The 14,604-nt window shown below is 41.6% G+C and overlaps 1 protein-coding gene and 1 pseudogene across 1 annotated transcript in view; both read left to right on the forward strand.

Annotated features, from left to right (window-relative positions):
* Positions 1-14,604, forward strand: part of TACR1 (tachykinin receptor 1) — a 143,773-nt gene that overhangs the window by 92,064 nt on the left and 37,105 nt on the right. The window lies entirely within an intron of this gene.
* On the forward strand, positions 3,447-3,573 carry LOC112665143 (U2 spliceosomal RNA; annotated as a pseudogene).

Here is a 14,604-nt window from a genome sequence, read left to right on the forward strand (position 1 = left end):
CCCGAGCTGCTCCGGGTCCCGCAGTGCGCGCTGCAGCCCTTAGGGAGCTCGGCGCACTGTCCCGGGGCGCAGGTGTCAGTTAGTGTCCCAGGGAGCCCGAGGGCATCCCCGCCCTCCTGGGTCCTGCTCCAACTCCCTGCGAGCCCCTTTCCGCCCGGGAAGGTCGGTGCAGCTCCTGCTCCTCCGGGACGGGGCTCTCCTGTCCTGGGGACTCTTGCCCTGGCCTCAGCCCGGCCCCTCGCGGGGCCCCTCCCCCTTGGAGGCCTTTTGTTTCTTTATTTCTTTTCCCCGTCTTCCTACCTTGATAGAAGCGCGAACTCTTCTCACTGTAGCATTCCAGCTGTTCTCTCTTTAAATCTCAGGCCGAATTCATAGATTTTCAGGATGATTTGAAGGTTTTCTAGGTAATTTGGTGGGGACAGGTGACTTGGGGACCCTACTCTTCTGCCATCTTGCCCCTCCTCCCCTGCTTATTTTGTCTCTCTGTGTCTGTTTCTATGTGTTAGGGAGGCCAGCTACATCTTCTGCTCTTGAGAGAAAAGACCTTCTTTATGAAGAAGAGGACCAGGAGTGCTCTGCAGTGCAATGTCCCTGTTCACTAGAACCTGGCCCTTCAGGCCCTTCAGGAGACCCTGTCTCCCATGTGGGTTTCATGTGCCCCACCATTGCAGCTGAGCTGCTTTTGCCTTCAGTCCAGTCATCTGCAATGGCTCTCTTTGTCTATTGTGGGCAGAGTTTGGTCCCTATGTTGTTGGTAGGCCAGTCTGAGGTCACCTTGGGCTTTGAGTCAGACCAGGCATTTGCCAGAGGTGGAGTAGCACTGACCTGCAGCATGCTTTTCCTGTGTTGTACCCTGAGAAGCTTTTGTTGGGGGGGGGGGGGGCATGCAGTTGTACCAGACATCTAGCCCAGCCCTCTACTAAGGCTACAGTTGGACTGGGTGTGTATGGTCATCTCCCCCTCTCCCTGGGTCAGGAGTCACTTTGGAGTTTGCTAGCCCCTGTCAGGACTGCTTGCACACTACCAGGCTTGCGGCACCATATTGGATGGGCTCTGGCCAAGGGCATATTGGAGGGAGCAGGGTACATTATTAGCAAGCTAGGTAGAGAGTGTTGACACTGTGCTGGTTCCTGCAGGTGTCTGTGTACCTATTCTGGGGTAAGGAGCAGGGGAGGGAAACGGTGCCCACTAGGTTCTTTGTTCTTAGAGACGTCTCCCAATGCACACACTCTGAAGTTAATAAACAAATCTCTCTCCCATATATCCCACGTGTTTTTCAAACTGCTGCTCCTATGCTTGTATCTCCATAGGGCTCTTTGTTGTGCTGTCTCTAAGGGTGAGGATTCAGTTTCCTATCACCTTCTTGGCTCTTTCAGAGCCAAGCCCAGTGATTTTTAAAGTTCCAGGTGTTGAGCCTTGCTGATTGTAAGAATTCACAAAATCAATCAGCCCCTCTGGTTTCAACATCAAATGTTATGGGAATTTGTCTTCCCAGTGTGGGTCTCCTGTGCCGGGGTGCCTGGTATGGGAGTCTTCTCCTCTACCCTCTTCATGTCTATAGCCTTCCTCCCTCCTGCAGACAGTCCTGCAGGTCATTTGGCTCCCAACCACATCTCTGCCCTCCCCACCCTCTTTGATATGGCCTCTTCTCTGCAGTTAGCCATCGAAAGTATGTCCTGCCAGTCTTCTTGTAATTTTCTGGTTTATTTACACTAATGTGAGTGATATCTAATTGTATCAGTGAGATGAGCTTAGGATCCTCCTACTTGGCCACCTTCCTCAGATTTTGCATTTGTAATTCTATAATCATGTTTTCCTTTGAAAGAAGTATTTCCTGCCCTTTTCACAGGTGCAACAGCCTCAGAAATCTTGTTTGAAAAATAAGGGATTATGGTTTCCCCTGCTACCCAAAAGTAGAGCATTTCTATGAAATCCTTTGTAAACTGAAATGGCATAAAGCAAAGAAGCAATTACCATTAATTTACATGGAAACTTTTTGAGCATCTCCAGACCCCAAAATAACTTCTCCTAGACTTTTCCGATAGCTTAGGACACATCTTCCCAACTGATGCACAAAATAGATTGAGATACAGCACACATGCTCACAGACAAATTTCTAAGCTATGGAGACTTAATGCTGAGCTGCTGAATGTAGTTCCTAGGGAAGCAGATTGGTACACCTGCTCTTGCTGCTCAGAGTGGGTGCTGCTGCATACCAGCTCACTGCAAAACAAGCACTGGAAGCTATTTTGCTTTTTGCCTTTTTTCATAAAAGTGAACATCCTCTTCAAATTTCTTCCAGTTACTGAAACAAGTACTGATGTACTTGTTTTCATAAAAGGTCTTTCATAAAAGCAGAAGATACTGGTACCTCAAGTTTCTAACTGTTCCTGAAGCAAGATATTTCACAAAGAAATATTTTCTTCCCTCCCAGGTTAGTTCCCATTGTTGGTTGTATCAAATAGCAAATAATTTTCTCTTTTTAATCATCCTTAGAAAATGTAGCCCAGTGTGGGGAATTAAAATGGATTTGGAATTATATGGATCCCTCCTGACTCTTTCAATGACAAATGAAAGGGAAAGAAGCATAGGTTTGCTATAATTTTCCTCTTCCCTTCTCCCTCTTCATTGTAAGGGACAGCCCAGAGATCCTCAGAGCTCTGTCCCCCTTCTCTAGTCATTCAGAGTTCATGTCCCCAACTGTTAAAGCCTTTGGGAAGTGGGACACTGGCCCCTGAGATGGCAGTTTCTTACCCTGAGGCCTACTGTGCATTCTAGAACTGAAAGCAGTTTCAAGATATAGCCTTACCCATCCCTTCAAGCCCTCTCTAGCATCACCTTGCAGTCTTCTGCACTGGGGCAGCTTCCTGACACTTGTTTTCCCAAGTGGGTCATTCTTCCTCCATCTGGCTGCACCCTCCCTCTGTCGGGTCTCAGGTGTTCAGCAACCTGAAAAACTCTGCCCTGTCCAGTGGGTGACACCCTGCACTAATTTCCACAGCTGAAATGGGTTTTTTTCCATTTCTTTGACAATTTTAATGAGTTTTCCAGAAGGAGAAATACTTACCTACATTGGACTTAAACTAGAGTATTACATTCAAATTTTGTAATGATTCCCTTTATATTTTTCAACTGGAAGCATAGCAGAGTCATTTGTTTTTATATGCTCATCTTTCATCTTTACTGATTCTAATGGTGTTTAAGCGGATTTTTTTCTTTCTAAGAGTGCAAACTTATTATGGGTAAATAATTTTTTTCCTCCAGCTTTCTAGTGGCTACATCTCTTATTTCTGCTTCGTGTTGTATTGTAATGACCAGAATTTTTACAGCATTAAATAACAAGGACTTTGTTAACTTTCTTATTTTTCTGAGAATGCCTCCAAAACTTTACTATTAAATAAGGTGTGAGTTATTGGTTTCACAATTAGGTTTAAAATTGGGAATTTATCGCTTCTCGGCCTTTTGGCTAAGATCAAGTGTAGTATCTGTTCTTATCAGTTTAAAATTGGGAATTTAGTTGAGAAGATTCTTTCTCAATATTCATACATTTTATTATTTTAAGAACTACCCTTTTATTCCTAGTTTGTTGAAGATTTTTATCAAACTATATCAGCATGTGTTGAGAAAAGTATTTTTTAATGTACCCTAAGAATATAAATCATTGTAATTCTATTCCTGTCTCTTAGATAAATCTTAGGTCTTGGTACCCATGTTAGGGATAGCTTTTGAAAACTATACTTGTTTTCTGAGACAGCATTGGAATTAGCAAAGGAACTCACCCATAAAATCAGCTAGCTCTGGAGTTCTTTATGGGAGGATTCTATAGTACATTAATTCCATCACTGCTACTTTGAGGATTTTTGCTTTTAAATTAGTTAACCTATATTTTTATGGAAAAAATCTATTCATAGTGACTTTCAATTTAATAATATATAATTATACGCCATCTTAAAATTTTTATTTCTACTTCCTTTATTTTCATTCCAAAATTCTTACCAAAAGAGATTGTTTATCCATTTTGCTTTCATTTATTAACTTTTGTTTTTATTTTTATTTCCTTCTTCCCGCTTTTTTTTTGTATATGTTTTTATTGGAGTTCGATTTTCCTCCTGCTTTTTAAAGTTTATATAAATGTACATTTTCTGAATTTCTGATACTTAGTCCACATATTTTCATTTTTCAAATAGTAAAACTATCTGCCCCATAGATCCACTTTGTCTCCATTCCAGTAGCACTGATACATAGTTGTATCATACTCTTTATTTTTTAAATAATCTACCATTGGATCTTTTTTCCTTGACCTAGTCGGCATTTAGAAAAGTTTTTATTTTATTTTTTTTAAGTCCAAGATATATGGAGCTGTTCCCCTCTCTTTCTTCCTTTCTCATAAAAAAAAAAAAACAAAGACTATGACATATAACGATATGGCAGAAAATATGTTCATGTCTTTACTTTCAGTTACTGAACAGAGCCTGGCATTTATTTCCATAAATTTCTAGAATTAAGACGATGATTTACCCAACATGGGTTAAGAGCTCACTCCCAAAGTAATCCACAGTAAGACTGCCATTCACCAGCTATGTGACTTTAGGGAAAATTGCTTACCCATGCTTCTGAGCCTCATTTCTGTCATCTGAAAATTGGAGATAATAATAATAATACCTACATCATGAGTTATTGGAGGATTAGATGACATAGTGCATGTAAAGTCTTTAGCACAGTGTCTGGTACATAATATTCATCCAATAAATGCAGATGCTCACTAACTCTTAAGTTGTTTTATTTAATTATTATTACGAATATAATAGATCTTATACCATCATTGCAAGGAAGACTTATAATCTCACCTCTATTCCTATTATATGGCATACCTTTCCTTTACCTTGTTTTCCTTTTTCTAAGTTATTCTCAGAGCATAGTCAAGTTGTCCTCTGCCTAATTTAATTTTCTGCCTGTCCAATATGCTATTTACTTGTTCTTTTTTTTTAATTCAGCAACCATGATTTTCATCATGGTTGGCTGGATAGAGATGTTGGAACTCATTTAATGGAAGTTTCCTTTTGTTTCTTAAAGACAGCATCTCATTATTTCTGAGTATATAAATTAGCTCTCTCACCAGTGTTCTTTTTTCTTATAGATGTCTATTTCAAGGAATACTTATTCATGCCTCTAAGGATGTTTAGTGACTTGGGGGGGGTTGCATCTCTGAATCACAAAATTACTTCATATTTCCCATAAATGTTCTTTTTTTATTTATTCTTCTTAAAAGAGGAGAGCTACGGTTGCTCAGTATGGTTTATCATTTCATTCATTCACTTAGCAAATATTTATGAACACTTACTTTATGGCAGGTACTATTCTGGAAATATAGCAGTGGCCAAGACACTCCCCACCCTCCATGCTCTTAGAGGCAATCAGAGAGGTAAAGGATATATACCTCATGTAAATACAGTGGTGGATGGTAGGTATTACAGGATAAAAAGTCTACAGTGCCAGAACACCACAAAGAAGGGTGTCTTTAACCTGTAATCATGAAATGTCCAACAGACCAAGTAGGTAATGGGCTGAGTCCTGCAGTTTGAGGTTGAGTTTGAGTTAGATGGCTTGCAGTGGGAATGAGTGGGAATGGGAGTATGCAGGGTTTAGTGGAAGAAAGAATTCCAGGTCCAGGCAATAGCATACTATAAAAGAGAGATCATATGTTATGCCTAAGAAATTGAGTTTTAAAAATGATAATTGCTAACATCCATTAAGCATCTATGGTGTTCTGGGCACTCTGCCAAGAACTTTATATGCCTCCTCTCATTTCATCCTCACAGCAGCTCAATAAGGTAGGTAAAATATCCAAGATTTGCCAGGTAGTGAGTAGCATAACTAGAATTTGAACCAAGGAATTCTAGCTGTGGAGCCCACTTATTAGCTACTATGTATCATCCTACCTCTCTGGAGAAATTCAGTGTATTTGAGTGTGTGTGTGTGTGTGGTGTACAGTGGTGGTGTGTGTGTGTGGTGTGTGTGCGTGCATGTTGTAGTGGGTGGGGCAGGATGGGGAATAAGTGAAGAAATAGCAGGCTAGAAATCACATAGACCCACTAAGAAGTTTAAACTTTACCCTGACAATGGTGGAGAATAAATGCTGGAACCAGAAAGCTGAAGCAAGAGGTGGTTATGAGGCACTTTATGACATGCATTCTGGTGAACATATGAGTCCAGCTCATGAGTGAGATCTGAGTTAGAGACATAAAAATGTGAGCCATGAGCTCATAGATGAATCTACAACCTTTGGGACAGATGATTCATCTGGGGAGAGATAATCAGAGAAGAAGGTCTGGACAAAAGTCAAAGAAAGTCAGTAGAATAGGAGGACTCAGGCAAGGGGATGGTGAATCAATGACCAGCAGGAAGGGAAAGAACCAGGGGTGTAGGGTCATGGAATCATGGAATGAAAGGGACTTGAGAATTGAAAATCAAGTCAATTTGGTTCTGCTAACTTCTTCTAGTGTTCAGCTTCTGGAGCAGCAACAAACAAGAATATGAGTGGTTGGGTTCATCTAGGACTGAGATGTTATCCAGTGAATATAACACAGAGTGGAAAGGGTAAGGGAATTGATGGCAGCTACAAAGGAGTGATTATATTGATGGACAAGGAGGGAAGTAAAACCTGAAGAGATGGATAGAAGAAAGTGATAGGCTCAGTTGATTTGAGTTCCCATTGAGACAGAACTGTGACAGTGAAGGTACTTTGGCAAGTGATCCAGGAGGATGGACAAGGTATGTGTGGAGGGGATATTTAAAAGCCACATCTCAAAAGTGGTGCATAGTCCAGGTATGACCAGGAAACAGATAACTGAAATTAAGAGACAGATGAGGAGTCTGAGAGCTGAGATGCCAGAGTGCTAGCTAGCTTTTTTCAGGAGAAAAAAAAAAGTCACTAGGATAAGACAGAGGCCGGATGGAGGAGAAAACTTCCAGCCAGAGCCAAAGTCCTCAGTGATGAGGAAAGGGTGACCTAGAGTTGGAGGGTGACAGCAATGAGCAAGAGAGGTTTGTGGCTGGAGGACAGAGTGGGGAGTGGTCTGGAAGTGGCAATTAGAAGCAGAAGGATCCTTGCCCATCATTTATTCTGAGGGGAATGAATGTGAGATTTAGTGGGTAAATAATGGCTGCCTCCATTGCAGGTGGTCCCCCAGGGCATAGACAGTGGTTGCCTGCTCGTGCCAGTGCCAGTGGTTGCTCTCGTGTAATGATCTATCATTGTCATTGCTTTTTCCCATGTTGAGTTCCATGGTTTTGTCATTTATTTTAAAGGATCTAGGTTAGCTCCTATACTGAATGTGCTATTTGTTAGGTGAAGGGACATTTGTTTCAAGTCTCCAAATACTCATATACTCATACACTTCAAATAACAGACATAGTTTCATAACCTACAATAAAAAAAAAAAATCAGTGAAGCAGTAGTGTTGCTGAAAACCCAAAATGTGAAAAGATCAAAGACAAGTTACTGAGTTATTTCATCTAGTTCTCTGGTAATGAAGCTTTTCTTATTGTTGATATTGTGTACTTAACTCAGAACAAAAGATCCTGATACCACCTCCCTTTCTTGCCCACATTCATCACACCCATGAAAAGTTAGCTGGCTCTTTTTTTTTAAGATTTTATTTATCTATTCTTGAGAGGCAGAGACATAGGTAGAGGGAGAAGCAGGCTCCCTGTGGAGAGCCTGATGGGAGATTCAATCCCCAAATCCCAGGATCACAACCTGAGCCAAAGTCAGATGCTCAACCACTGAGCCCCCCAGGTGTTCTTTAATTGTGGTCAGAAAATATCTACTTCCATTCATCCCAAACCAAGTGAGCATGGGAGTAGAAGTGGAGAACTTGGGCTATTCTTTCAGAAGTATGTGTGGTAAAGGAGAGAAGAAAAGACAGTCTTACCAGGCAATAGGGTAAGGAAATTTTTTTAGGATACAAGACCTGAACACATTATCTAACTGAGAGGACAGAAATATTGTAAGATAAGAGATGGTTGTTGATGGAAGAAGCAGTTTTGAAAGAGATGTGCTAGAATGGGACTTCACATGAAGAACACAACCCAGAGAGATTAAGAAATTTACCCATATTTGCTCAGTTAGGAACTGGTGGAGCCAGGAGTCAAATTGAGATCTTCTAAATCCAATTCCTGTGCACTTTCATGCTACCAAGGTATTTTCAATCTGGATTCTGAGATGCATCAGGAGTTCTGAAGAGGCTCCATTGGCTAGCTGATGTTTGGAGAGAACTAAAGGGTCTTGCTTCCTAATACCCAACTTCAACTGGAGTATCACATGTCCATCCTTTCAAGCCATCTCACTCTCCATGTCAGCCCTGCTGCTCCAAGGTGTTCAAAGAGCAGCACAGGGAAAGGGATGGTGCCTACTGAAAATGAGAGGCATTCACAGATTTTATAAGCAACTGCTCTCCCCAGAGCCTAGAAGAGTACTGTACTATGATTGCATGTGACAGAAAGCTTCACAAATAAAGAGGATGTAACCTTATACATACGCTTCCACCCACCCCTAACTCCCAATTCTGCTTGACTCCAAACCTTAGAAGCTGTTAAGGTAGCTGCCCTAACAAATTAACCCCAAACTTGAGGACCTTATCATAAAATAGTATTTCTCATAGACAGCATATGTCCTGGGTCCTCCCTACAATACTGGGTTCTGGGTCCTGGGTTCTTGTCTTGTAGCTGCATCACTGGAGCATTTCCAAAGGCACCAAAGAAGAGGGAGATGGGTGAGTTGCACTGAGTGGAAGTGGTGTGTCACTTCTGCTCATGTTCCTGTTTGCCAGACCTCACTCACAGGGCCCCAAGTGACTGACTACAAGGGAGGTCAACATGAAGGGGATCACACAGATATTGGATGAGCACCAATTGCTCCGACTCAGAAGCCCTGCCCTAAGAAGGAGCCCAACTTTTTTGCCTAAGCATTCAAGCCTCTCCCAGTGTGACCAGAGCGAGTCTATCCAACAGACCTCATGGGCCTCCATTTCTGCAAAACTGATCCACTCATTCCAATGCCTAAATCTCAGTCCCTGTTTTCTTCCCCCATGAAACTCCCTCCCTCCCTGTTTATTCAAACCCTATCCTCTCTCAAAACTCAGATCAGATATCACCTCATCCGTGAAGTTATCTGACTCCCCACTTTTCAGTAAGCTCTCTGCTCAAACAGCCTGTATAGTATGCTGCTGTCAGAAAACGTGGCAGCCATAACTGCACAAAGAATTACCGCCCTACCAAATGCAAGGCAGAGACAGATTCTGCAAGTGCTACAGATGGGCAGACTGAATGCTGCATGACTCTTGTCTATTCTTCCCAGACACTGAGGCCTTTCATCTCCAATGGCTGCCCCATAACCCTTTGTCAGTGCCCTTAACCACCTCCTTCTTGAGTTTGTTGAGAATTCCACAGGGGGATTAAGAGTAGATCAGATTCATTCTGCTCCAAGTTTAATGACGGAGAAAATCTAGCTACAAGAGCAAAGCTTACCACTGTCACTGACAAACCTTCTGGTCCCTTCCATTGCCTAATGTCTAACTCCTAAAATCTGTGAGATCTATGCTGCATAGATACTGTGCAAAGATGGAAAATGAAAATCTTCAATATTCAGGTAAATCCTTTTTCTACTTTGTGGACAATCACACAGGAGGAAATGGAGATAATGTGAGAGGAAGAAGAAAGTCAGAATTAAACATCCCCAGGTTTTTATAAATTGAAAATATGAACCTGTAACACATTCACCCTTTCTCCTGTCCTCTCCTTTGCACTTTAAAGGACCCCATGTCCAGATATACCATCTGCCTTCTGTTGCATGCAACCCATCAGTGGTGTGATTTATTGCTTACTAAGGTATTAGAAACAAATTTTGCTTACTACCCAAAAAAATAACTTGACCTGTAGATGACAAGGACTAATTGAAGACTCCTGATCAGGAATTTTCTTATTTTGATAGCTTTAATTCCATTTCTCTGTTCCTCAGCAACTGCAGATAGCTTTCATGTTACCTCTTCCAGATAAATTTGATTTCCACTTAATTCTTGGAAGGAACCTGCCAGACAGAGGTAATCATACTGACACGGTAGTTTCTGGCAGACAGTCAGATAGGGAGGAGGTAACCAGGTAATAAGGAACTAGGTAATGGAGAACCCCATGTGTCAGCCCAGGGAGGAAGGCTCTGATCCTCCCTGCTAGTTCTAAATGGTCTTTGAAGACCTCCTGACTCCCACCCAGGAGCTATTACAGATGGGATAGGTATGGGAATTGGGTGGGGCTGTGGGTCTCCAGGCCATACCCAACCATGTGTAGTGATAGAGGAGCCTCAGTTGCTGGATGTAGTTGGTTCAATTTTTCTGCACTTAGGAGGCTGAGTCCCAGAGCTACTTTATCCAGCATTGGATTCGCTTGATCTGTTGATCTGTAACTCTCTTTGAGTTGATTAAATTGATTGAACGGTCCATTTTCTAGCACCTCTCTCTTTCTGCATCATTCTTCCAAGTAACCAACAAAAGTTTTTGATGATGAAGATAATAACGGTAATGTATAAGGATAATAATCTTTTTTATTTATAACCCCAACTGTCCACAGAGAGTGACTCCTGTAAACTGGCAGGAGCCTTGTTTTCTGGGCACCATGATGAGCTGGAAACATGAGTTTGGAGATTAAAGCTGGTGGTATTACATCCTGCATGACCAAAGGTTGGGGGGTAGTTTCTGAAATTGGAGGAGGGAAGGAAGAGACAGGAACCAGTGAGGCTTGGAGAAAGGTAATGTAGAATGTAGTGGTTTGCTACAGTGTGTGTGATTTAAACACTCTTCTGCCACTTTGTAAGATCATCAGGGAGGTCTTCACCTCCGTGTGTGTGTGTGTGTGTGTGTGTGTGTGTGTGTTCTTTTGAGAGAACTGGAAAGTCTGTTAAGTTGTGCACCTAGGTTGAAATGGAACAAGAACAGACACCCCATATAGAGTTTTGGTTTTGCAAGATCAGAAGAGTTCTGGAGGTAGATGATGGTGGTGGTTGCATAACAAAATGAATGTATTTATTACCACTGAACTGTGGGCTTAAAAATGGTTAAGATGATAAATATCATCTGTATATATTTTACCACAATTTAAAAAAAAATTTAAAACACTATACACTGATGCTACGCTCCTCTCCTTCTTCAAATTTCTTCTAATAATCCTTGGAGGTAGATGCTATTGTCCTTATTTAATAGGTGAAAATAATTTATAAATTGAGGCTTATAGAACTTATGTAACCTGTCCACAGTTGAACACATTAATGAGTGGAAGAATGACTTCTTTCCCATGTGGCTGCCTTCCGCCCAACTGCCAGCATCAAGGAATCCCTAGAGGGTACAGCCCAGCCCTTGCAGCAGTCATGTGTCACAACCAAGCAAGAAAATGCAAATAGATTCTTCTCCTTGAGTTTTGGAATACAACACAGAGTTCACCGCAGACCATTTATTGTGCCCAGGTCTTTCAATCATGTAATAAAAATAATATAAAAGAAATATATGACAAAAGACTATGTAGAAGTAGGACATGGACAGAGGCTTAGAAATTAGACAGACTCAAGAAAGACTCCATACCCTGTCTCATTAATCACTTCAACAAGTTTGGTTGTTTTGTTTTTTTTTTTAAGTTCTGAGTATTACTTTCCTCATCTGTAAAGTGAGTATAGTAGTAGTTCCTTTATCAGATCATTGAGAGGATTGGAAATGGGTACAGCAGACATTTGTGAACAAAAACTGTTATCATTATTGTTGTTGTTGTTCATGGATCCTCCTATCAAATTGTTCATGATCTCTTACAAGGTGAAATCTGAGGACTGGAATATCATGTAATTCAGATCCTTCTTATAAAATGGAGAGACTGAGGTTCAGAGTCGCTGGATAATTTCCTAAGGTCGCCATTGAGTTATGGCAGAGTTAGGAGTAGAAGCCCAGTGGGAAATTATTTTCCCACCTCCAAGCACAAAAGAAATGGAAGATTCCAGGAAGTTATTCTAACCTAACACTGAAATGTGTGAGAACTCAGGAGGAGGCAGAGTCGGTGTAAACCAGAGCCAGGAAAGACAGTTGGCCCTTGATTGGAACTTGAAGGGAGAGTGGAATGCGGACAGATGAGTTCACATTTCAATCCATGATAAGATTACATTCCAGCAGAGGCAAACAACAAAATAATAATAATAACAATAAATAAGTGGATTTTAAAACACGTTAGAGGTGACAAATGCTATGGGAAAAACAGAGCAGAGTGGAATGGGTGGAATGGGGGTTCAGGGGAAAGGAAAGAAAGGGCCCATTTTGCAGTAGAGTGGCTGTACCATTGAGAGGTGAACTTTGGGCAGAACTGAAGGAGGTGGAGAATATATTTGTTTTAGCAAATGCATATGATGAGTCCCTCACTGTCCTTATGGATAAAATGATGCAATAGAGGCAATTAGCTGAATGGTACTGGTAAAGATTTGATGGAAGTGATGGTGGTGATGAGCTGCCATATTTGGTGAGTTCATCTGAAGTCAGGCAGAAATGTATTTCTTATGTACTGTGGTTGGGGGAAAGGGTGGTTGGAGTAGTAGTGACAAAGCCTATATCCTGTCTCCCCTCACTGCTTCTAACTCCTACATTAAGAATTTAACCTCTTTTTCTTAATCTGTCAGCTAAGACAGTAACAACCTCTGCTCCTAGCAATGTGTTCATGTGGTCATACAACTCATTTCTCTAAAACTTGCCAAAGTGAGATCTTCTACATATGATTTCATTTGATAAAAGGGTTCAATTTATGTTTTGAAGTTGGAAACCATTGCCCTAGGGTCTATGGTCTCTTATAAATCCTCAGATGCCCTCAAGCAAGCACAGATTTTCTAAAGGCATCTCTGAACCAGCCAGTGTTTCACCATAACCTCAGTGATGTGCCTGTTTATTTTCAGAAAGGTAAGACGAAGGGAGACGAATAAATGGTTAAGGCAAAGACCCAGGGTCCACACATTGAAATGATCACATCTGAGCAGAGTCTCCTGGAAGAGGTAAGAATAAGCTGTGTGCACACTGAAGAGCTGGCATTCCAGGCAGAGGACACAGCAAGTGCATAGTGCAGAGGCAGGACCACTTTGGCACAGTCCAGAAGGAAGTCAGTGTTGCTGGAGTAGAATGAACAATAGGAGACTAGTAAGAGGCAAGGCTAGAGGGAGCAATTGCATGGACTTCACCTTCACTCTGAGTGAGTAATCCATTGAAGGATCTGTTTTTCTCCCAGTTTTATTGAGATACAATTAACATGTAACATTGTATTAGTTTAAGATGTACAACATAAAGTGGTTTGATGTATGTTATGCTTATATTGCCAAATGATCACCACCACAGTAAGTTTAATTAATACTATTGCCTCACAGTTACAAATTTTTCTTCTTGTGGTGAGAACATTTAAGATCTACTCTCTTAGCAACTTTCACATATGCAAAACATATACAAAACAGTATTATTATCTATGTCACCTATAGTCAAAATGCTAAACATAACATCCCCAGGACTAATTTATCTTATAACAGAAAGCTTGTATATTTTGGTCACCTTCATTCATTTCCCCTATTCCCAGTACCCCGCCTCTGGCAATCACTGGTCTATAGTCTGTTTCTGTGAGTTCAGTTTGTTTAGATTCCACATATAAGTAAGATCATACAGTTTTGTCTCTGTCTGATTTATTTCACAATGTCCTCATGACCCATCCACATTGTTTCAAATGACTATATTTACCTCTGTTGGAGGATCTTAGCAGAGAAATGGCATGGTTGAATCACATTTCGATAAGATGATGCAGAATGCAGTGCTGAACGAGGGACTCAAGAGCAGAAGCAAGGAGATTGTGGTAATCGTTCCGGACAAAAATGGCAGTGGCTTGGACCATGGTGCTGCCTTTGGAAATAGTGAGAAGTGATCTGATTCCTGATATATCTTTGAAGGGAGAACTAGCACATGAAAAAATCTTGCTTCTATGCAAAAGGCAAGCCATGATGTACCTGCTATGTAAAGTGGTCGCAGATGTGATCTCTGGGCCATGAAGAGCTCTAACCAGTTGCCTCATCTGAGACTCGGTACCAGGCCCCCAAGCCTGTGTGCTGGGCCAAAGAGAGGACCATGTGGTGAACCTTCAGGATAGATCCCTGAGCCATGCTGCCTTTTGTGGGTATATTAAAACTAGAAACCACTATAATCAGAAGGAAAATTGCTTCCACGTGCCCTTAGAGCTTGATGCTCTCTTTGGGAAACTGCCAGACTAGCAGGAAGATGGGGGCAGCATATGGAAAGGGAAGGAAAAAGCTGAAAGCAGCTGGAGCAGAAAAGCTACAGGGAAAAGGGAGAATATTTGAAATGCAAAGAGAAGGAAATCCCAGGGAGTGAAGAGAAGTAGTTCCAACCAAGGGATTGAAAGAAGGAGGTAGTGATTGGAGGTTTGGGGGATGGAGGTTACACCATACATCATACCTTTTCCATGTGCCTGCTTGGAACTGACCCAGCTACCCCACCATTTGGCCACACATGACAACTAAGTCTAAAGCACGGGCCT

Source organism: Canis lupus, chromosome 17 (genome assembly GCF_003254725.2).
Source record: "Canis lupus dingo isolate Sandy chromosome 17, ASM325472v2, whole genome shotgun sequence".
Classification (NCBI taxonomy): Eukaryota; Metazoa; Chordata; class Mammalia; order Carnivora; family Canidae; genus Canis; species Canis lupus.